Source organism: Sapajus apella, unplaced genomic scaffold, assembly GCF_009761245.1.
Source record: "Sapajus apella isolate SASKATOON/1434 unplaced genomic scaffold, GSC_monkey_1.0 scaffold16, whole genome shotgun sequence".
Classification (NCBI taxonomy): domain Eukaryota; kingdom Metazoa; phylum Chordata; class Mammalia; order Primates; family Cebidae; genus Sapajus; species Sapajus apella.
This window is the reverse complement of record NW_022436956.1, coordinates 9,549,090-9,567,599: the sequence shown is the minus strand read 5'-3', so window position 1 is coordinate 9,567,599 and position 18,510 is coordinate 9,549,090.

Genomic DNA, 18,510 nt, shown 5'->3' with positions numbered 1-18,510 from the left:
ACAACCCATCTCCCACCCTGTCTAGAGCTTCACGAAGCTCCCAGAAAAACCCACTGCATTCTTGCCTGTCCTTGACAACAGGGATTCAATCTAAATTCCCTTGGCACTTTAGATCATGGACAGGGAAGACATTTCTTTCAGGGCCTCTTCTTCTTGATTTTAGTTATACAACATTTCCTTCTGCAGTTTCATCGTTTTATTATTTTCTCTGAGCTTTTTCCCAAGTTTAGTGCTTAGAAAAAAATCTCCTTCCAGCTTCCATTGCCTTCTTCTTTCATTCCTGCAAGCAGTTCCAGCATCCCAGCTTCTCCTTCCTGCACTCAGAGGAGCAGAGCAAATGAGTTGTCTGCCTTTTGCCCTGCACAAACCCAAGGCTCACAGGACTCCATTTTAATTGATTCAATTCAGCAAATGCTTACATATTGAAAAAAAGAATGGGCTCCAGGTGAGCAACATGGAGGCCATAAAAAATCAGCATAGCAGGAATGCAGAGGAGAATGATAGTAGTGATGTGATGGGCGCTTACTAGACTGGACGCTGTCACTGGTTGAATACGGAGCAAGGGAAGAAGAGGAGTCAAATCTATATCCTAGCCTATATCCATATCATGGCTGTAGGCTAGGATACAGAAACACAAAGGAGGAATTGGGTCAGAGGAGTGCTGAAAAACCAACATTTATACCAAGACATGAGGTTGAGCAGAAGTTTTCTAAGCAAGAAATAGAATGGCAAAAGCATATACAAAAGAGAACGGGCTTATTCAGGGAAATTAGAAAGGGTCTTCATTGTTGAGGCCTAGGGTGCAAACAGAGTGGGACTGAATGCAAAGGCAGCTACTAGGTGAGAGCAGTACCCCTCCTCCAAGGAGCTTCTCCAGGATCTCACTGCCTTCCCCACAATGACCAGGGACTTTCTTTCCTGCTGCCTTTCTTTGCTCCCTAGACTTCTGCTATCCACTGTATCTTCTGGAGATTTTCTCCATTTATGCCTGGCCACAGAGTAGCCCCTAGGTTCCGTCTCCCTAGTTGCACTTTTTGGTTTCAGGATTTTACTGCCAATTACTTCAAACAAGGGAATATTAAAAGGGTTTTTAAAAATCTTACTAAGTTCTTATAATCCTTGGTCTATGAAAATCAGTTCCCTTCTTTCCACATTTGATCACTATAGCACCATGATTAGGAGTTAGACTAGTCTCTGTTTCAATTTGGATTCTCCACTGGCTAGTTGTGAGAGATTGTGTGGGTTTTAACCTCTCTATTATTAGCTTTCAACAGAAAAAATATATAACAGTACCTGTAAAACAAAATTGTGAATACAAAATTAGTACATATAACCTATTTTGTTGTTTCAAAATAGTATACCTTTTGAGGAGGCCTGGAAGTAACATCAGTGAAAAAAAAAAAAAAAAAAGAGGGAATTCCCGTAACATCCACAAACACACACACACACAATTTGTCAGAATCAACCTTATCAGAATTCTGAAACATAGTCAAAGATTTACATTAACCAAAAAATGACTTAAACATGGTAGGAAAATTTTGCAGCATTTTAAAGTTATCTTTGTTCCAGCTTGCTCCCTGGTATAATTGAAATCTCAAAGACAACCGCCTACATTCCTGGTTGCAGGCTGAAAATTACCTGGTTTCAGAGGGAACAAAGTTGACCTTGTTCCCAAAAACTTGTTTGTCTTTTTTGACTTGTCTACTCTTGCCTTTATTTTACCTAACTTGGAGCTCTCTCAGTGTGAAAAATCTGCTAAGTGGAGGCTTTCCTTGAAAACATTGAAAAGCAAATGAATGCGATGCTGAAACCTTGGACAATGGAGTAGAGTTGAGGCAACAACAGACGTGCCAAAAGCCTGGGGGAAAACACTGGAAAGAGTTACTTTGGTGAATAAAGGCTCTGGAAAGCTCTCAAAAATAAGAGAAAATTATACACATGTTCAGAACAGGAAATGACTTGAGAAGATCCTGAGCTTTAGCCTTTGTCTGATCTTTAGGCTCAAGTAGGAAGTGAAGGCTAAGGCAGAGTTGAAAAAATAGACTGGCCTAGCATTGAAAGAGTGCCCCAACACATAGCCAATCTGCAAAGACTGGAAGAGCTTTTTGTTTGTCTGCTTTTTATTTCAGGCATTTAAAGACCTTTTGACAATTTGAGTATGGTGTGTTAGAGTGTAGATCTTTTTTTATTTTATTCTTTCTGGAGTTTCTTGAGCTTCTAGAATATGATATTCATGTATTTTACCAAACTTAAGAGGTCTGGGGCCTTTTCTTTTCCCCAAATATTCTTTTGCCCCTTTCTACTCTTTCTGGAATTTATTTCATGTGTACATTGGTGGGCTTCACGGTGTCTCACAGATCTCTAAAGCTCTGTTCATTTTTTATGTCTTTTTCTTTCTGCTCCTTACTCTGGATAATTTCAGTTGATCTTTAAGTTCTATAATTTTTTCTTCTACCTGCTCCAATCTCTTGTTAAACCCCTCAAATAAGTTTATTTCCATTATTGCACTTTTCATTCCAGAATTTCAATTTGGCTCCTTTTTATAATTTCCATCTCTTTATTTATATGCTGTATTTGTTGACAAATTGTTTTCCTAGTTTCCTTTAGTTCTTTATCTATTGTTTCCTTTGGGTCTTTAATCCAAAAAGAAAGATCTCAACTCAATAGCCTTACTTTCCATCTAAGAAACTAGAAAAAGCAAACTAAACCTAAAAGAAGCAGAAAAAAAGAGAAATATTGAAATAAACAAAATAAGAATAGAAAGCAATAGAGAAAATCAGTTAAACCAAAAGTTAGTTTGGAAATAGACCAATGAAACTGACAAACATTTAGCTATTCTGACCAGCAAAAGAAAAGACAGAAATGTAAAATTCCTAAAATTAGAAATTATAAGGCGTACATTACTTTTGGTCTTGCTGAAATTAAAAGGACTATAAGGTAATACTACCAACAACTATATGCAAACAAATTAGATAACCTAGGTAAAATAGACATGTTCTGAGAAACATAGAAACTACCACTGATTCAAGAAGAAATATACAATCTGAATATACCTATAATAAATAAAAAGATTTAATTCATAACCAAAAATCTTTCTTCAAAGAAAAGTCCATTCACCAATGGCTTCATTAGTAAATTCTACCAAACATTGAAAGATGAACACCAATCTTTCAAAAACTTTTTCAAAAAACAAAAAGTGAAAAGAACACTTCTAAACTCATTCTCTGATGATAGCATTACCCTCTGTTGGTCTGGTAAATCTCATTTCAAATTGTTAGAGCTGGGGCCTTGTGGGAGGTGCTTAGATTATGGGGGCAATTTCTAATGGTTTAGCACCATCCCCCTAGTGCTGTCTCCTGATAAAATTATCATGAGATCTGGTTATTTAAAAGTGTGTAGCACTTCCCCCTTCGCTCCTCTTCCTCCTGCTTCCACCATATAAAATGTGCCTCCTTCCTCTTCACCTTCTGCCATGATTGTAAGTTTCCTGAGGCCTCCCCAGCCATGCTTCCTGTATAGCCTGTGGAACCATGAGTCAACTAAGCTTCTTTTCTTTATAATTACCAGTCTCAGGCAGTTCTTTATAGTAATGTGAGAATGGACTAATACACCTTGACACTCAAACTAGAAAAAAATTAGAAGAAAAGAAAATTATAAATCAATATAATTAATGAATATAGGTATAAATATTATCAACAAAATACTAACAAACCAGAATTCAGTAAAATATATTTAGAAAGGATCATATACCATGACCAAAGGGGATTTATCACATAAAAGTTAAATATACAAATATTAACTAATGTAATACATGACTAGAATAATATATTAATAGAATATATGATTAGAGCAATAATAATAGACACATGAATATCTGAATAGAGAAAGTATTTGAGAAAATCTAACACTTTTTCACAATAAAAAAGTAATAAACTAGTAATAGAACTTCCCCAATATGATAAAGGGCATCTAGGAAAAACCTACATCATACATAATGGAAAACATTGAAAGTTTTCCCCCAAGATCTAGAACAAAATATGGATGTCCACACTTCACTTTTCCTTTCTATTTAACATTGTACTGGAGGTTCCAGCCAGGCCAATTAGGCAAGAAAAAAAAATAAAAGGCATCCAAATTTTAAAAGATAAAGTAAAACTATCGTATTTAGAGATAGCATAATCTTTTATATTGAAAATCCTAAGGAGTTCACATGAAAAGACCATGAGAGCTAATAAAAGAAGATGGAAATAAATGTAAATAAACCACTTGTTCATGGATTGGAGACTTAGCATTGTTAACATGGCAATATTCCCCAAAGCAATCTCAAGAGTCAGTATAATCCCTATCAAAATGTCAGTTTTTTGTTTTTGCAAAATTGGCAAACTGATACTAAAAATCATATGGAAATGCAAGGGCCTGGAATACCCAAAACAATCTAGCAAAAGAGAAGCAAATTTGAAGGACATACGCTTTTCTAATTTAATAATGTAGTACAAAGCTATATATAGTAACCAAAATAGTATGGTTCTTACATGAGAATAGACATTTAGATCAATGGAATAGAATTGAGAGTCTAAAAATACACCTTTATGTTATAGTCAATTGACTTTTGACAAAGATGTTAAGACCATTCAATTGGGAAAAATAGTCTTTTTAATAAATGATGCCGGGGAAACTGGATATGCACACGTGAAAGAATAAAGTTGGATTCCTGCTTTACACTATGCACAAAATTAAGTTAAAGTGGATCACAGGCCTAAATGTAAAAGTTACAACTATAAAATTGTTAAAAGAAAATATAGGCATAAATCTTCATGGCACTAGATTAGATAATGGCTTTGGTTATAACCCTGAAAACACAGCAACAATAACAACAAAAAATAGATAAAATATACTTCATCAAAATAAAAAACTGGCCGGGCGTGGTGGCTCACGCCTGTAATCCCAGCACTTTGGGAGGCCGAGGCGGGTGGATCACAAGGTCAAGAGATCGAGACCATCCTGGTCAACATGGTGAAACCCCGTCTCTACTAAAACTACAAAAAATTAGCTGGGCATGGTGGCGCGTGCCTGTAGTCCTGGCTACTCAGGAGGCTGAGGCAGGAGAATTGCCTGAACCTAGGAGGCGGAGGTTGCGGTGAGCTGAGATCGCGCCATTGCACTCCAGCCTGGGTAACAAGAGGGAAACTCTGTCTCAAAAAAAAAACAAAAAACTTTAGTATTATACTTCAAAGGACACTACCAAGCAATAGAAGACAAGTCACAGAATAGGAAAAATATTTAGGTCCAGCAGTGCCTTTCCAAGGACTTCAATAGCAAGCCTGCCCCACAGACCCTGATAGAAAGCCTGCCCAGAATCTTCTGGAAAGACTAACCAATAAAAGGCTTTCCCTCTCAGAGTCAGTCTGTAAAAACTAGAATAGGTGCCTACTTCTTCCAATGTTCAGATTTCAACAAATGGCCAAATGGATTATGAATAATGAAGAAAACATGACAAAATAATAAAATAAAATATGAGCTAATGACTCTAAAGAAAACAGAGAGCTACAAACTGCCAAAGAATTCAAACTAATTATCTTGAAGAAACTCAGTGAGTGACAAGAGGACCAATACAGACTACTAAATACAGTCAGGAAAACAATACATGAACAAAATTAGGAGTTCAACAAGGAGATGGAAACCATTTTTAAAAAGACCCAAACAAATTCTGGAGCTAAAAAAACAGAATTACAGAATTAAATTATTAAAAATTTTCATAGATAGCTTCAACAGCAGAATCAATCCAGTAGAAGAATCAGTTAGCTTAAAGGCAGGCTATTTGATACTACCTAGTCAGAGGAACAAAAAGAAAAAATAATTTTAAAAAGTTTAGAAATCCTATGGGACTTATGGGATGCCACCAAGTAAACTGATATTGTAGGAATTTCAGAGGAATGGAAAAAAAGAAATGAGCATAAAGCTTATTTAAATAAGTGACAGAAAATATCCCAAATTTGAAGAGGAAAATGAACATTCAGATCCATGAAGCCCAAAAAATCCAACCAATGGTAATCAAAACAGCACATTACTGCCATAAAAACAGGCATTTAAATTGATGAAATGGAGTAGAAAGCCCAGAAACAAATTCATGCATTTACAGTCAATTGCTCTTTAACATAGGTGTCAAGAACACAAAATAGGGAAATGACAGTCTCTTCAATAAATTGTGTTGGGCAAACCAGATATCCAGATGCAGAAGTATGCAACTGAACCCTTTATTACACTGTTTTTTTTTTAACTCAAAATTCAGTCAAGACTTAATCATAAGACCTAGAACTGTAAAATTACCAGAAGAAAACAGAGGAAAAAATCTTCTTGACATTGGTCTGGGCAATTAATTTTGTATATGATCCTAAAAATACAGGCAATAAAAAGAGACAAATGAAATTGCATCAAATCAAAATGCTTCTTTACTGCAAGGAAATAACAGAGTAATGAGACAATCTACAGAATGGGAGAAAATATTTAGAAAGCATTTACATTTGACAAGGAGTTAATATCCAAAATTTAAAAGTAATTCAAACAACTCAATGGCAAGAAAACAACCTAATTAAAAATGAGCAAAAGACCAGAAATGATATTTCTTGAAAAAAGACATATGAATAGCCATAAAGTTATGAAAAAGTGCATCAATAATCATCAGGGAAACACAAACCGAAACAACAATGAGATATAAATTCACGCTTTTATTAGAATTGCTATTACTAAAAAGACAAAAGACCACTTCAAGGAGAACTACAAACCACTGATCAAGGAAATAAGAGAGAACACAAACAGATGGAAAAATTCCATGCTCATGGTTAGGAAGAGTCAATATCATGAAAATGGCCATACTGCCTGTAAGGTTTATTGCCGATGTAAAATGGGGAAACTGAGGCAAGTATGAGAAAATGAGAAGCCAATTTATTCAGCGAGGTTCTGTGGTCCAGGAAGGAGCCAAAGAAGTCGCGCCCAGCTGTTTAGGTCATGGGGTTTTATGGGGATGGAAGGTGATTGATTGGCTATTGGGGAAATAAAGCAAAGGCAATTTTATTGGCTGTTAGGAAGCAGGAAGTGCCTGAAACTAGTTGCCATTGGTAGGCAGGTGGGACTTTGATTGGCTGTTGGAGAAACAAAGTGAAGGCAATCTTATTGGCTATTAAGAAGCAGGAAATGCCTGGAGCTAGTGGTCATGGGTAGGTGGGCGGGAACTTGGGCCTTGATTGACTGTTGGAGAAACAAAGTGAAGGCAATCTTATTGGCTATTAAGAAGCAGGAAATGCCTGGAGCTAGTGGTTATGGGTAGGCGGGCCTTCCTGGGGCATACAGAGCAGACTGCTACCAGGCAGGGTCTGATGGGGCTTCTTTAAAAATTTTTCCTGCAGGGTTTATCAACAGCGGGCTAGGGGTTGAATGCATAATTTAGTGCTGTATGTGGGCTTGGGTCTGGTATGCGGAGGCGGGTGCAGGGAAGCCATGCGGCAAGGCCAGATAACGAACTTGGGTGATGACGCAGTTATCAGGCATGGAGAGAGATGGATGTGTCCATTCAACCCTCTGCGAGACAGCCAGCCTTACACTGCCCAAAGTAATTTATAGATTCAACGCTATCTATCCCCATCAAGCTACCAATGACTTTCTTCACAGAACTGGAAAGAAATCACCTTAAACTTCATATGGAACCAAAAAAGAGCCCACATAGCCAAGACAATCCTAAGCAAAAAAAAAAAAAAAAAGCTGGAGGCATCACGCTACCTGACTTCAAACTGTATTATAAGGCTACTGTAATCAAAACAGCATAGCATTGGTACCAAAACAGAAATATAGACCAATGGAACAGAAGAGAGGCCTCAGAAATAACACCACACAACTACAACGATCTGACCTTTGACAAACCTGACAAAAACAAACAATGGGGAAAGGATTCCCTATTTAATAAATGGTTGGGAAAACTGGCTAGCCATATGCAGAAAGCTGAAACTGGATCCCTTCCTTACACCTTATACAAAAATTAACTCTAGATGGATTAAAGATTTAAACATTAGGCCTAACACCATAAAAACCCTAGAAGAAAACCTAGGCAATGCCATTCAGGACATAGGCATGGGTAAGGACTTCATGACTAAAACACCAAAAGCAATGCAACAAAAGCCAGAATAGACAATGGGGATCCAGTTAAACTTCAGAGCTTCTGCACGGCAAAAGAAACTATCATTAGAGTGAACCAGCAACTAACAGAATGGGAAAAAATTTTTGCAATCTATTCATCTGACAAAGGGCTAATATCCAGAATCTCCAAAGAAGTTAAACAAATTTACAAGAAAAAAACAAAAACAACCCCATCAAAAAGTGTTTGAAGGATATGAACAGACACTTCTCAAAAGAAGACATTTATGCAGCCAACAAACATACGAAAAATACTCATCATCACTGGTCATTAGAGAAATGCAAATCAAAACCTCATTGAGATGCCACCTGATGCCAGTTAAAGTGGCGATTAAAAAATCAGGAGACGGGCCGGGCACGGTGGCTCACGCCTGTAATCCCAGCACTTTGGGAGGCCGAGGCGGGTGGATCACGAGGTCAAGAGATCGAGACCATCCTGGTCAACATGGTGAAACCCCGTCTCTACTAAAACTACAAAAAATTAGCTGGGCATGGTGGTGCGTGCCTGTAATTCCAGCTACTCAGGAGGCTGAGGCAGGAGAATTGCCTAAACCCAGGATGCAGAGGTTGCGGTGAGCCGAGATCGCGCCATTGCACTCCAGCCTGGGTAACATGAGTGAAACTCCGTCTCAAAAAACAAACAAACAAAAAAAAAAGAAAACAGATGCTGCAGAGGATGTGGAGAAATAGGAACACTTTTACACTGTTGGTGGGAGTGTAAATTAGCTCAACCATTGTGGAAGACAGTGTGACAATTCCTCAAAGATCTAGAAATAGAAATTCCATTTGTCCCAGCAATCCCATTGCTGGGTATATACCCAAAGGATTATAAATCGTTCTATTATAAAGACACATGCACATGTATGTTTATTGCAGCACTATTTACAATAGCAAAGACTTAGAACCAACCCAAATGCCCATCAATGATGGACTGGACAAAGAAAATGCGGCACATACACACCATGGAATACTATGCAGCCATAGATAATGGTGAGTTCATGTCGTTTTAATTGATGAAACATGATTGTATGCATTTGTGGGGTTCAATATGATGTTTTGAAATATATATACAATGTGGGATGATTAAATCAAGCTAATTAACATCACTTTGCTTACCTATTATTTTCTATAGTGAGACATTTGAGATTTACTCTCTTTGCTATTTTGAAATGTACAATATATTATTGTTGAATATAGTCACTTTGCTGTGAAATAGATCTCAAAACTTATTCCTCTTATTTACCTGAAACTTTGTATCCTTTAATCAACAACTCCCTATTCCTTTCCTCTGGTAGCTATCATTCTATTTTATACTTCTATGAGTTTAGCTTTTTAAGATTTCACATATAACTGAGATCATGTGGTATTTGTCTTTTGGTGTCTGGCTTCCTTCACTTAGCATAACATCCTTCAAATGCATTCATGCTGTCACAAATAATAGAATTTCTTCTTCTTTTTTTTAAGGCAGAAAGGTATTCCGTTGTGTGTGTATGTCTGTGTGCATGTGCATCATGGTTTCTTTGTCCATTCACCTTTCAATGGACAGTTAGGTTGATTTCATAGTTCATCTATTATGAATAATGCTGCAGTGAACATGAAAATGCAGATATCTCTTTGAGATACCGATTTCATTTCCTTTGAATATATACCCAGAAGTGGGATTTCTGGAACATATGGTAGTTCTATTTTAATTTTGTGAGTAGCCTCCATAGTGTTTTCCATTATGAGGATACTAATTTATATTCCCACTAACAGTGCACAAGGGTTACCATTTCTCCACACCCTCCCCAAAATTATCTTTTGTCTTTTAAAAAATTTATTTATTATACTTTAAGTTCTGGGGTACATGTGCAGATCGTGCAGTTTTGTTACATAGGTATACACGTGCCATGGTGGTGGTTTGCTGCATCCATCGCCCCATCATCTACATTAGGTATTTCTCCTAATGCTACCCCTCCCTAATCCCCCCACCCCCTCCTATCCCTTCCCTAGTCCCCCACCTCCCAGGCCCTAGTGTGTGATATTCCTCTCCCTGTGTCTGTGTATTCTCATTGTTCGACACCCACTTATGGGTGAGAACATGCAGTGTTTGGTTTTCTGTTCTTGAGTCAGTTTGCTGAGAATGATGGTTTCCAGCTTCATCCATGTCCCGGTGAGGGCAGAGGGGCCCAGGAACTGGGAACAGAGGGGACAGAATCAGGAGATCCTGAAGAGCCCAGCTGCCAGAGGCGTGTGAACCACAGCGACTCCATCTTGAATAGGAGCTGGGTAAAAGGAGGCTGAGACATACTGGGCTGCATTCCCAGGCAGTGAAGGCATTCTAAGTCACAGGATGAAATAGGAGGTCAGCACAGGATACAGGTCACAGAGACCTTGCTGATAAAACAGGCTGCAATAAAGAAGCCGGTCCAAAACCCACCAAAACCAAGACGGCCAGGAGAGTGAGCTCTGGTCATCCTCACTGCTACATTGCCACCAGCACCATGACAGCTTACACATGCCATGGCAACATCAGAAAGTAGCCCTATATGATCTAAAAAAGGGGAGTCGTGAATAATCTACCCCTCGTTCGGCATGTCATGAAGAAATAACCGTAAAGATGGGCACCGGCGCCTCTGGGCTGCTCTATGGAGTAGCCATTCTATCTTTACTTTCCTAAAAACTCGCTTTTTTAGGAAAGAATAAACTTGTTCTGTGGTTCACACCTGTAATCCCAGCACTTTGGGAGGCTGAGGCAGGGAGATCACCTGAGGTTAAGAGTTCGAGATCAGCCTGGCCAACATGGTGAAACCCCGTCTATACCGAAAATATAAAAATTAGCTAGATGTGGTGGCGAGCACCTGTGACCCCAGCTACTCAGGAGGCTGAAGCAGGAAAATCACTTGAACCCGGGAGGTGTAGGTTGTAGTGAGCCAAGATCACACCACTACCCTCTATCTAGCCTGGGCAACAGAGTGAGACTCCATCTTAAAAGAAAAAAAAAAAAACCAACCAAACAAAAAAAAATGTGCTTTCATTTTATAGACTCGCCCTGAGTTGATTCTTGCATGGGATCCAAGAACCCTCCCTTGGGGTTTGGATTGGGTCCCCTTTCCTGTAACACAGCTGCAGATCCTGAAGGCGGTCAGACTTGGGTCCTAAGATGGGGAGTCAGGAATGTGATAAGGGCAGCCACGAGGTCCCAGGGATCTGGGCTCATGGGGGTCTGCTGGGTCAGGAGGCGCCTGCTGAAGACGGGGTCCTTCAATGTCAGGGAGGGGAATGGCCCACTTACACGATGGAGTGAGGGTTATATTCAAGACAGAACATGCGCACACACACACGAGTAGGACTAGGGAGTATTTCTGGCCACAACAGTGAAGTTGAGACCTCTGGAATCAGGACTAGGTTCAAATCCTGACTCTGACGCCTGTGAGTGTGGCCTTGGGGCAAGTCGCCTCCCTAACATGCAATTCCCTTGTCTGCAAAATGGTAACAGAGTTGTCCTCATTTTGTATGTTTACTTATTACATTTAATTATTTTCCTAATCTTCATTTTACCCTCATGAGGGTTGTCAGACTTAGCAAATCATCAGACAGATGCCCAGTTACATTTGAAGACAAAGACTGAATAAGGGTTTAGTCTAAGTCTTGTGCATTATTTGGGACATACACTGACAGTCCGAAACTCACACTTCACTGGATGTCCTGTGTTTTCTCTGGGAACCCTGCTCCCCACCAACGTGGTGCTTTTGGGATAGTTATCTGCCCCCTCTCAGCTTTGGTTTCTGTATCTGGAAAATGTGGAAGTGGGAGGTAGAATAAATGATTTTCAAGTTTCTGTGACTTTCTGAGAGTCCTTCACAGGTTACTTGAACCCATTCTCTCGCCAAGCCCCACCCCAACTCCAGTCTGCATGCCTCAGTTTCCCCTCTCAGTCCTTAGGAATACTATTTTTTTTTTTGAGATGGAGTCTCACTCTGTTACCCAGCTGGAGTGCATCTTGGCTCACTGCAACCTCTGCTTCCCAATCAATTCTGTCTCAGCCTCCTGAGTAGCTGGGATTACAGGTATGCGTCACTATGCCTGGCTAATTTTTGTATTTTTAGTACAGACAGGGTTTCGCCATGTTGCCAGGCTGGTCTCGAACTCCTGGCCTCAAGTGATGACCCACCTCAGCCTCCCTAAGCGCTGGGATTACAGGTTTGACCCACCTCACGCAGCTCAAAGAAAATAGAACACTATTTTCTAATTTTGGGTCAGTTTGCTTCATTTAGTCAGCAATGGCGCCACCTGGTGGCTCCATGGAGAAGTGCCCTGAGGGTAAACAGCCCATCCCAGGGGTTGGAAAAGCGGTCAAAGGAATCTGACAGAAGATGAACATCTCTCTCTGGGGGAAAAATGCTTCATTAAACTGTAGCAACCCCAGTATTCCCCCCTCCTTCACCAGGATTTCATGGTGATGTTAGGAGCTGTCTACCAAGAGGCAGGAAAAGTGCACAGGGAAAGTGACATGATGCATTATCTGCAGCTATCTTGGTCTTCTTTGAACTTGGTCTTCTTTGAATTTTTTTTTTTTTTTTTTGAGGTGGAGTCTTACTATGTCCCTCAGGCTGGAGTGCAGTGGTGTAATCTCGTCTAACTGCAACCTGCAACTTACGCCTCCCGGGTTCAAGCGATTCCCCTGCCTCACCTTAGTAGCTGGGATTACAGGCGATGCCATACCACGCCTGGCTAATTTTTTATTTTCAGTAGAGATGAGGTTTTGCCATGTTGGCCAGGCTGGTCTCGAACTCCTGACCTCAAGTGATCCACCTGCCTCAGCCTCCTAAAGTGCTGAAATTACAGGCATGAGCCACTGCGCATGGCCTGGTCTCCTCTGATTTTTAGCAACAATGGGGTCAACCTAATCAATTGCCCTGAATTTTCCCATGTTGTTCCTCTCTCTGTCTCTTTCTTCCTAATGATGACATGTATGCACTGCACATCAAGCACTGTCTGAGTGCCTTCTATTGCACTTGCTACGCACTTATTGTTTGCAAGGCCCTGGAATACAAGGCGAAGGCATTAGAAAAGGTCCTGGCCCCTAATCCTGACAAAAACAATCATATGCATGTGCATTTGATTTTTTTCAATTATTCAATTATAATCAAAATGCCAGTAACATTTTTCACAAGGCCAGGCACAGTGGCTCACACCTGTAATCTCAGCACTTTGGGAGGCCGAGATGAGTGGATCACTTGAGTTCAGGAGTTGGAGACCAGCCTGGCCAACATGGTGAAACCCGGTGTCTACTAAAAACATAAAAATGAGCCAGACCCAGTGACACACACCTGTAATCCCAGCTCTTCAGGAGGCTGAGGCTGGAGAATTTTTGAACCCAGGAGGTGGAGGTTGCAGTGAGCTGAGATTGCACCACTGCACTCCAGCCTGGGTGATGTAGCAAGACTCTGTTTCAAGAAAACAAAACATTTTTTACAGTTTTTAGAAAGAGGGTCTTGCGCTGTCTCAGAGATGGAATTCAATGGCGTGATCACAGCTCACTGTAACCTTGAACTCCTAGGCTCAAGTGATCCTCCTGCCTCAGCCTCCCATGTAGTTAGTACTATAGGTGTGCACTGCCAACATGCTTAGTTAATTTTTTTTTGTAAAGATGGGATCTCTCTGGTTGGCATGTTGCGCAGGCTAGCCTTGATCTCCTGGCCTCAAGTGATCCTCCCACCTCAGCCTCCATATGCTATTATACCTTAAATGTACCTAGCCAGGGCTCATGCCTGCGATCCCAGCACTTTGAGAAGCCGAGGTAGGAGGATCACTTGAGGCCCGGAGCTTGAGAGCACCTGGCCAACGTAGTGAAACCCCATCTCTACTAAAAATACAAAAAATTAGTTGGGTGTGGTAGTGCCTGTAATCCCAACTAATAGGGAGGCTGAGGCATGATAATTGCTTGAACCTGGGAGGCAGAGGTTGCAGTGAGCTGAGATCACGCCACTCCACCAGCCTGGCCAACAGAGAGAGACTCTGTCTCAAACAAACAAACATCTAGACAGGGCTCTGGAAACCATGGCGTATAGTGTCTACATGGGAGACATAGAGATCCCACCACCTGTTTTCATACAGCCCATGAGCTGCACAAGAATGTTTATTGGTTTTATATTTTTAAATACTTGAAAAAAATCAGGCTGGGCATGGTGGCTCACACCTGCAATCCCAGCATTTTGGGAGGCTGAGATAGGCAGATCACCTGAGGTCAGGAGTAGGAGACCAGCCTGGTTAACATGGCGAAACCCCATCTCTAATAAAATACAAAAATTAGCCAGGCCTGGTGGCATGCACCTGTAATCCCAGGCTATAGTGTAGCGGTGCGATCTCAGCTCACTGCAATCTTCGCCTCCTGGGTTCAAGCAACTCTCCTGCCTCAGCCTTCCGAGTAGCTGGGACTACAGGCATGTGTCACCTCACCTGATTAATTTTTGTATGTAATCCCAGCTACTTGGGAGGGTGAGGCAGAGAACTGCTTGAACCCCAGGAGACGGAGATTTCAGTGAGCTGAGATTGTGGCACTGCACTCCAGCCTGAGTGACAGAGTAAGACTCCATCTCAAAAAAGAAAAAATTGCATTTTTAGTAGAGATGGAGTTTTACCACATTGGCTTGGCTGGTCTTGAACTCATGACCTCAGGTAATCTGTCCACTTCAGCCTCCCAAAGTGCTAGGATGACAGGCATGAGCCATCTCCCCAGCCAGTATTCAGAAATTAATGAATAGATGGGATATTAGTTGGTTTTCACACTGCTGTATAGAACTACATGAGACTGGGTGATTTATAAAGAAAAGAGGTTTGACTGACTCACAGTTCCTCAGGCTTAACAGGAAACATGACTTGGGGGTCTTAGGAAACTTACAATCATGGCAGAAGGTGAAGGAGAAACAAGGCATGTTTTCTCATGGCAGCAGGAGAGAGAGAGAAAGAAAGAAAGAAAGAGGGAAACTGCCATACTTAATTTTTTTTGAAACGGAGTTTCACTCTTGTTGCCCAAGCTCTAGTACAATGGTGCAATCTCGGCTCACTGTACCCTCCCGGGATCAAGCGGTTCTCCTGCCTCAGACTCGCGAGTAGTTGGGGCTACAGGCACCCGCCACCATGCTTGGCTAATTTTTGTGTGTGTGTATTTTTAGTAGAAATGGGGTTTCACCATGTTGTCCAGGTTGGTCTCAAACTCCTGACCTCAGGTGATCCACCCACCTTGGCCTCCCAAAGTGCTGGGATTACAGGCGTGAGCCACTGCATCTAGCCTGTCATACATTTTTTTTTAAAGACACTGTTCCAGTTTGTCACCCAGTCTGGAGTGCAGTGGTATGATCTCCACTCACTGCAACCTCTACTTCCCAAGTTCAATTGATTCTTGTGCCTTGGCCTCCCAAGTAGCTGAGATTACAGGCACGTGCCACCATGCCTGGATAGTTTTTGTATTATTAGTAGAGACGGGGTTTTGCCATGTTGGCCAGGCTGGTCTTGAACTCCTGACCGCAGGTGATCCACCCACCTTGTCCTCCCAAAGTGCTGAGATTACAGGCAGGAGCTACCGAGGCTGGCCCTGTACACCACATTGTATATATATTTCAAAACATCACATTGAACCCCACAAATATATACAATCATGTTTCATCAATTAAAAATCATTTTAATAAAACATTAATGTGAGGAAGGAGAAGGAAGAGAGAATATTAAAAGTCACACCATGTTTTCAACTTCACATAAATAAGGAACACATAATTAGACAAAGTTGTGTATAAAATTGTACAAGTTTGGTTCTTGATATTACACTCGAGAATAATAAAACTTTTCTGACCTGTACTAAGAAACGAAAAAAAAATGTTAAGCAAAATATAAAAATAAAGACATAACAATGGACTTAGTAAGTATTGCATAAATGTTCTTTATAGTTTTTGCAATTTACATATCTTTTGTGTACTTCGTATGTATTTGATATTTCTCAGTAGAAAGAAGCACAAAATTAAAAGATAAATGATGATTTAGAGGTGTCAGTGGCTGGGACACCACGACCCTTTGAACAGGCCATGGTTGTCAGTCTGTTAAGTCTGTCGTTCCACACACTGGTTGTAGAGGCACCATGTGAACACTTTAGCACTGAAAGGCATGCTCATTCTCCATGGCCATCTGTTATTGCCACCACAGTGATCTCAGTCCCTCTATGTGAGGATGGAATGCTCATCAAAGCTTCAATAGGACAGAAGTTTGAATTCAAGTGGCCTCATTCTTTTTTTCTCAAAACTGAAATCTTCCCTAAGATCAAAAAAGAAAAAAAATACCTATCTTTCCTACGAGTGAGAATTCAGCACCTACATGCAACAGCATGACCCTATACTAGTGGCTATCAACACTCAACTTATTCTGTCTCTTTTTAAATTGTTTTCTAGAGAAGTACAAAATGTATATGGAGAATTTCCTAAAACATATATAAACAATGCAAGGCAAATTATTAGGCTCATGCACAAAACATTTTTGGAACAATTTTACTGAGGTATAGATTACATATATTAAAATGAACACATTTAAATATAGACTTCATTGAGTTTTGACAGAGTGCACAACTGTGTAACCACCACCACCACCACAATTAAGGTATAGGACATTTCTGTCATCTCAAAAAGTATTCTCAATGTCCTTTGCAATCAACACCTAACCCTACCTTCTATCCCCCGTAATCATTCCTCTACTTTCTGTCATTAGAGATAAGTTTTGACTGCTATAGTATTTCAAACAGAGAATCAAGCACTTTTTGTGTATATATTCTTTTACTCAGTATAATGCTTTCACCCTAGAGGAAAGAAAGCACATGTTCCCGCAAAAGCCTAGAAAGGAATGTTCTTAGTAACTTTTTTTGTAACATCCTCCAACTAGAAAGAACACAGGTATTCCTCTAAGGGTGAAAGGATAAACTGTGTACATCCATACAATGGAATACTATTCAGCAATAAAAAAGAGTTAGCTATTGATACTTGCAAAAATTGGATGGCCCTCAAGGCTATTATACCAAATGAAAAAAATCCACTTCCAAAGGATTGCATACTAAATGATTCCCTTTATGTAACACTCTTTAAATGACAAAATTATAGTGATGGCAAACTAATCAGTGCTTATCAGGCTAAGTCAGGCTGATAGAGTTAGGGAAAGTCTGCCATAAAGCAGGGACAGGGGACACAAGGGAATTTCTTTGTGGTGATGGACAGTTATGTATCCTGCTTTGGTGATTTTACACAAACCTACACAATTGATAAAATTTCATAGTAATATATGCCAAAAAAGTATATGTAAAAACTGAAGAAACTCAAATAAGGTCCATAAGTTAATAGTTAATATTAATAGTATTGTACCAATGTCTATTTCTTGGTTTAGAAAATGTATTGGTTATTGAAGATGTTATCATTGGGAAAGCTGGGTAAAAAGTACATAGAAGCTATTTTTTGCAACTTCTTGTGATTTATAAATTATTTCAAAATAAAAGTTTCTGTAATAACTTGATTGATTTTTTTATCTTAGCTTTTTAAAATTATGTTATTTTCTTCTTAGAGAAGTTGTACAGCTTGCATTAGATTGATTCCTAGCTAATTCATCTATTTTACACTTTATGCTTTTCAGAACTTTATTTTCTAACTTTTTTGCTAGACAAGTCACTCTTTATTCCCTTACATCTGACTTCCCCTTCTCTCCTTCACTGTGGACATGAATGACCTCTATGTGCTCTATCATATTGTCACCTTCCAGGCTTCCCTTGAATTGATCTCTTAGTAGAATTTGGCACTGAATTTGTACATCATCCTTGATATCTCTGGGTGATTTTTCTTACAAACCTCTTAGGTACCAAGGGTACTGCTGGCCCAAAGATAACATATCTGTGTTCCTCGGGATTCTAGCTGAACAGCTGGACTAATGCTTATACATTCAGGAAGATTGATTATGGAGGCGAATTTTGGAGTTTGAGCTTGGTGAACTCCAGAGCGAAGCACTAAGGAGGTCTGCAGTGTGGGGACTCTGTGGGCCTGAGGAACCAAAGAAGATCACACTGGAAATATTTTCTTTCTTCTCTACAGTAGTTCTTGAATGGATACATTTGTCCTCCAGCCTTGATTAATTCAAACTAACATATCAATTCAATTTAACAATTATTTATTGATAGTGCTCAGTCCCAACAATTGCAAGTCTGTTAATGGCATTGTTATTGCTTAATGATGTGTTTATTTCATTTTAATTCAGAAGAAATTTCCTCTGGATATACATTTCTATATTGGTGTATTAAAGATATCATCTCATAATATCTAGCCT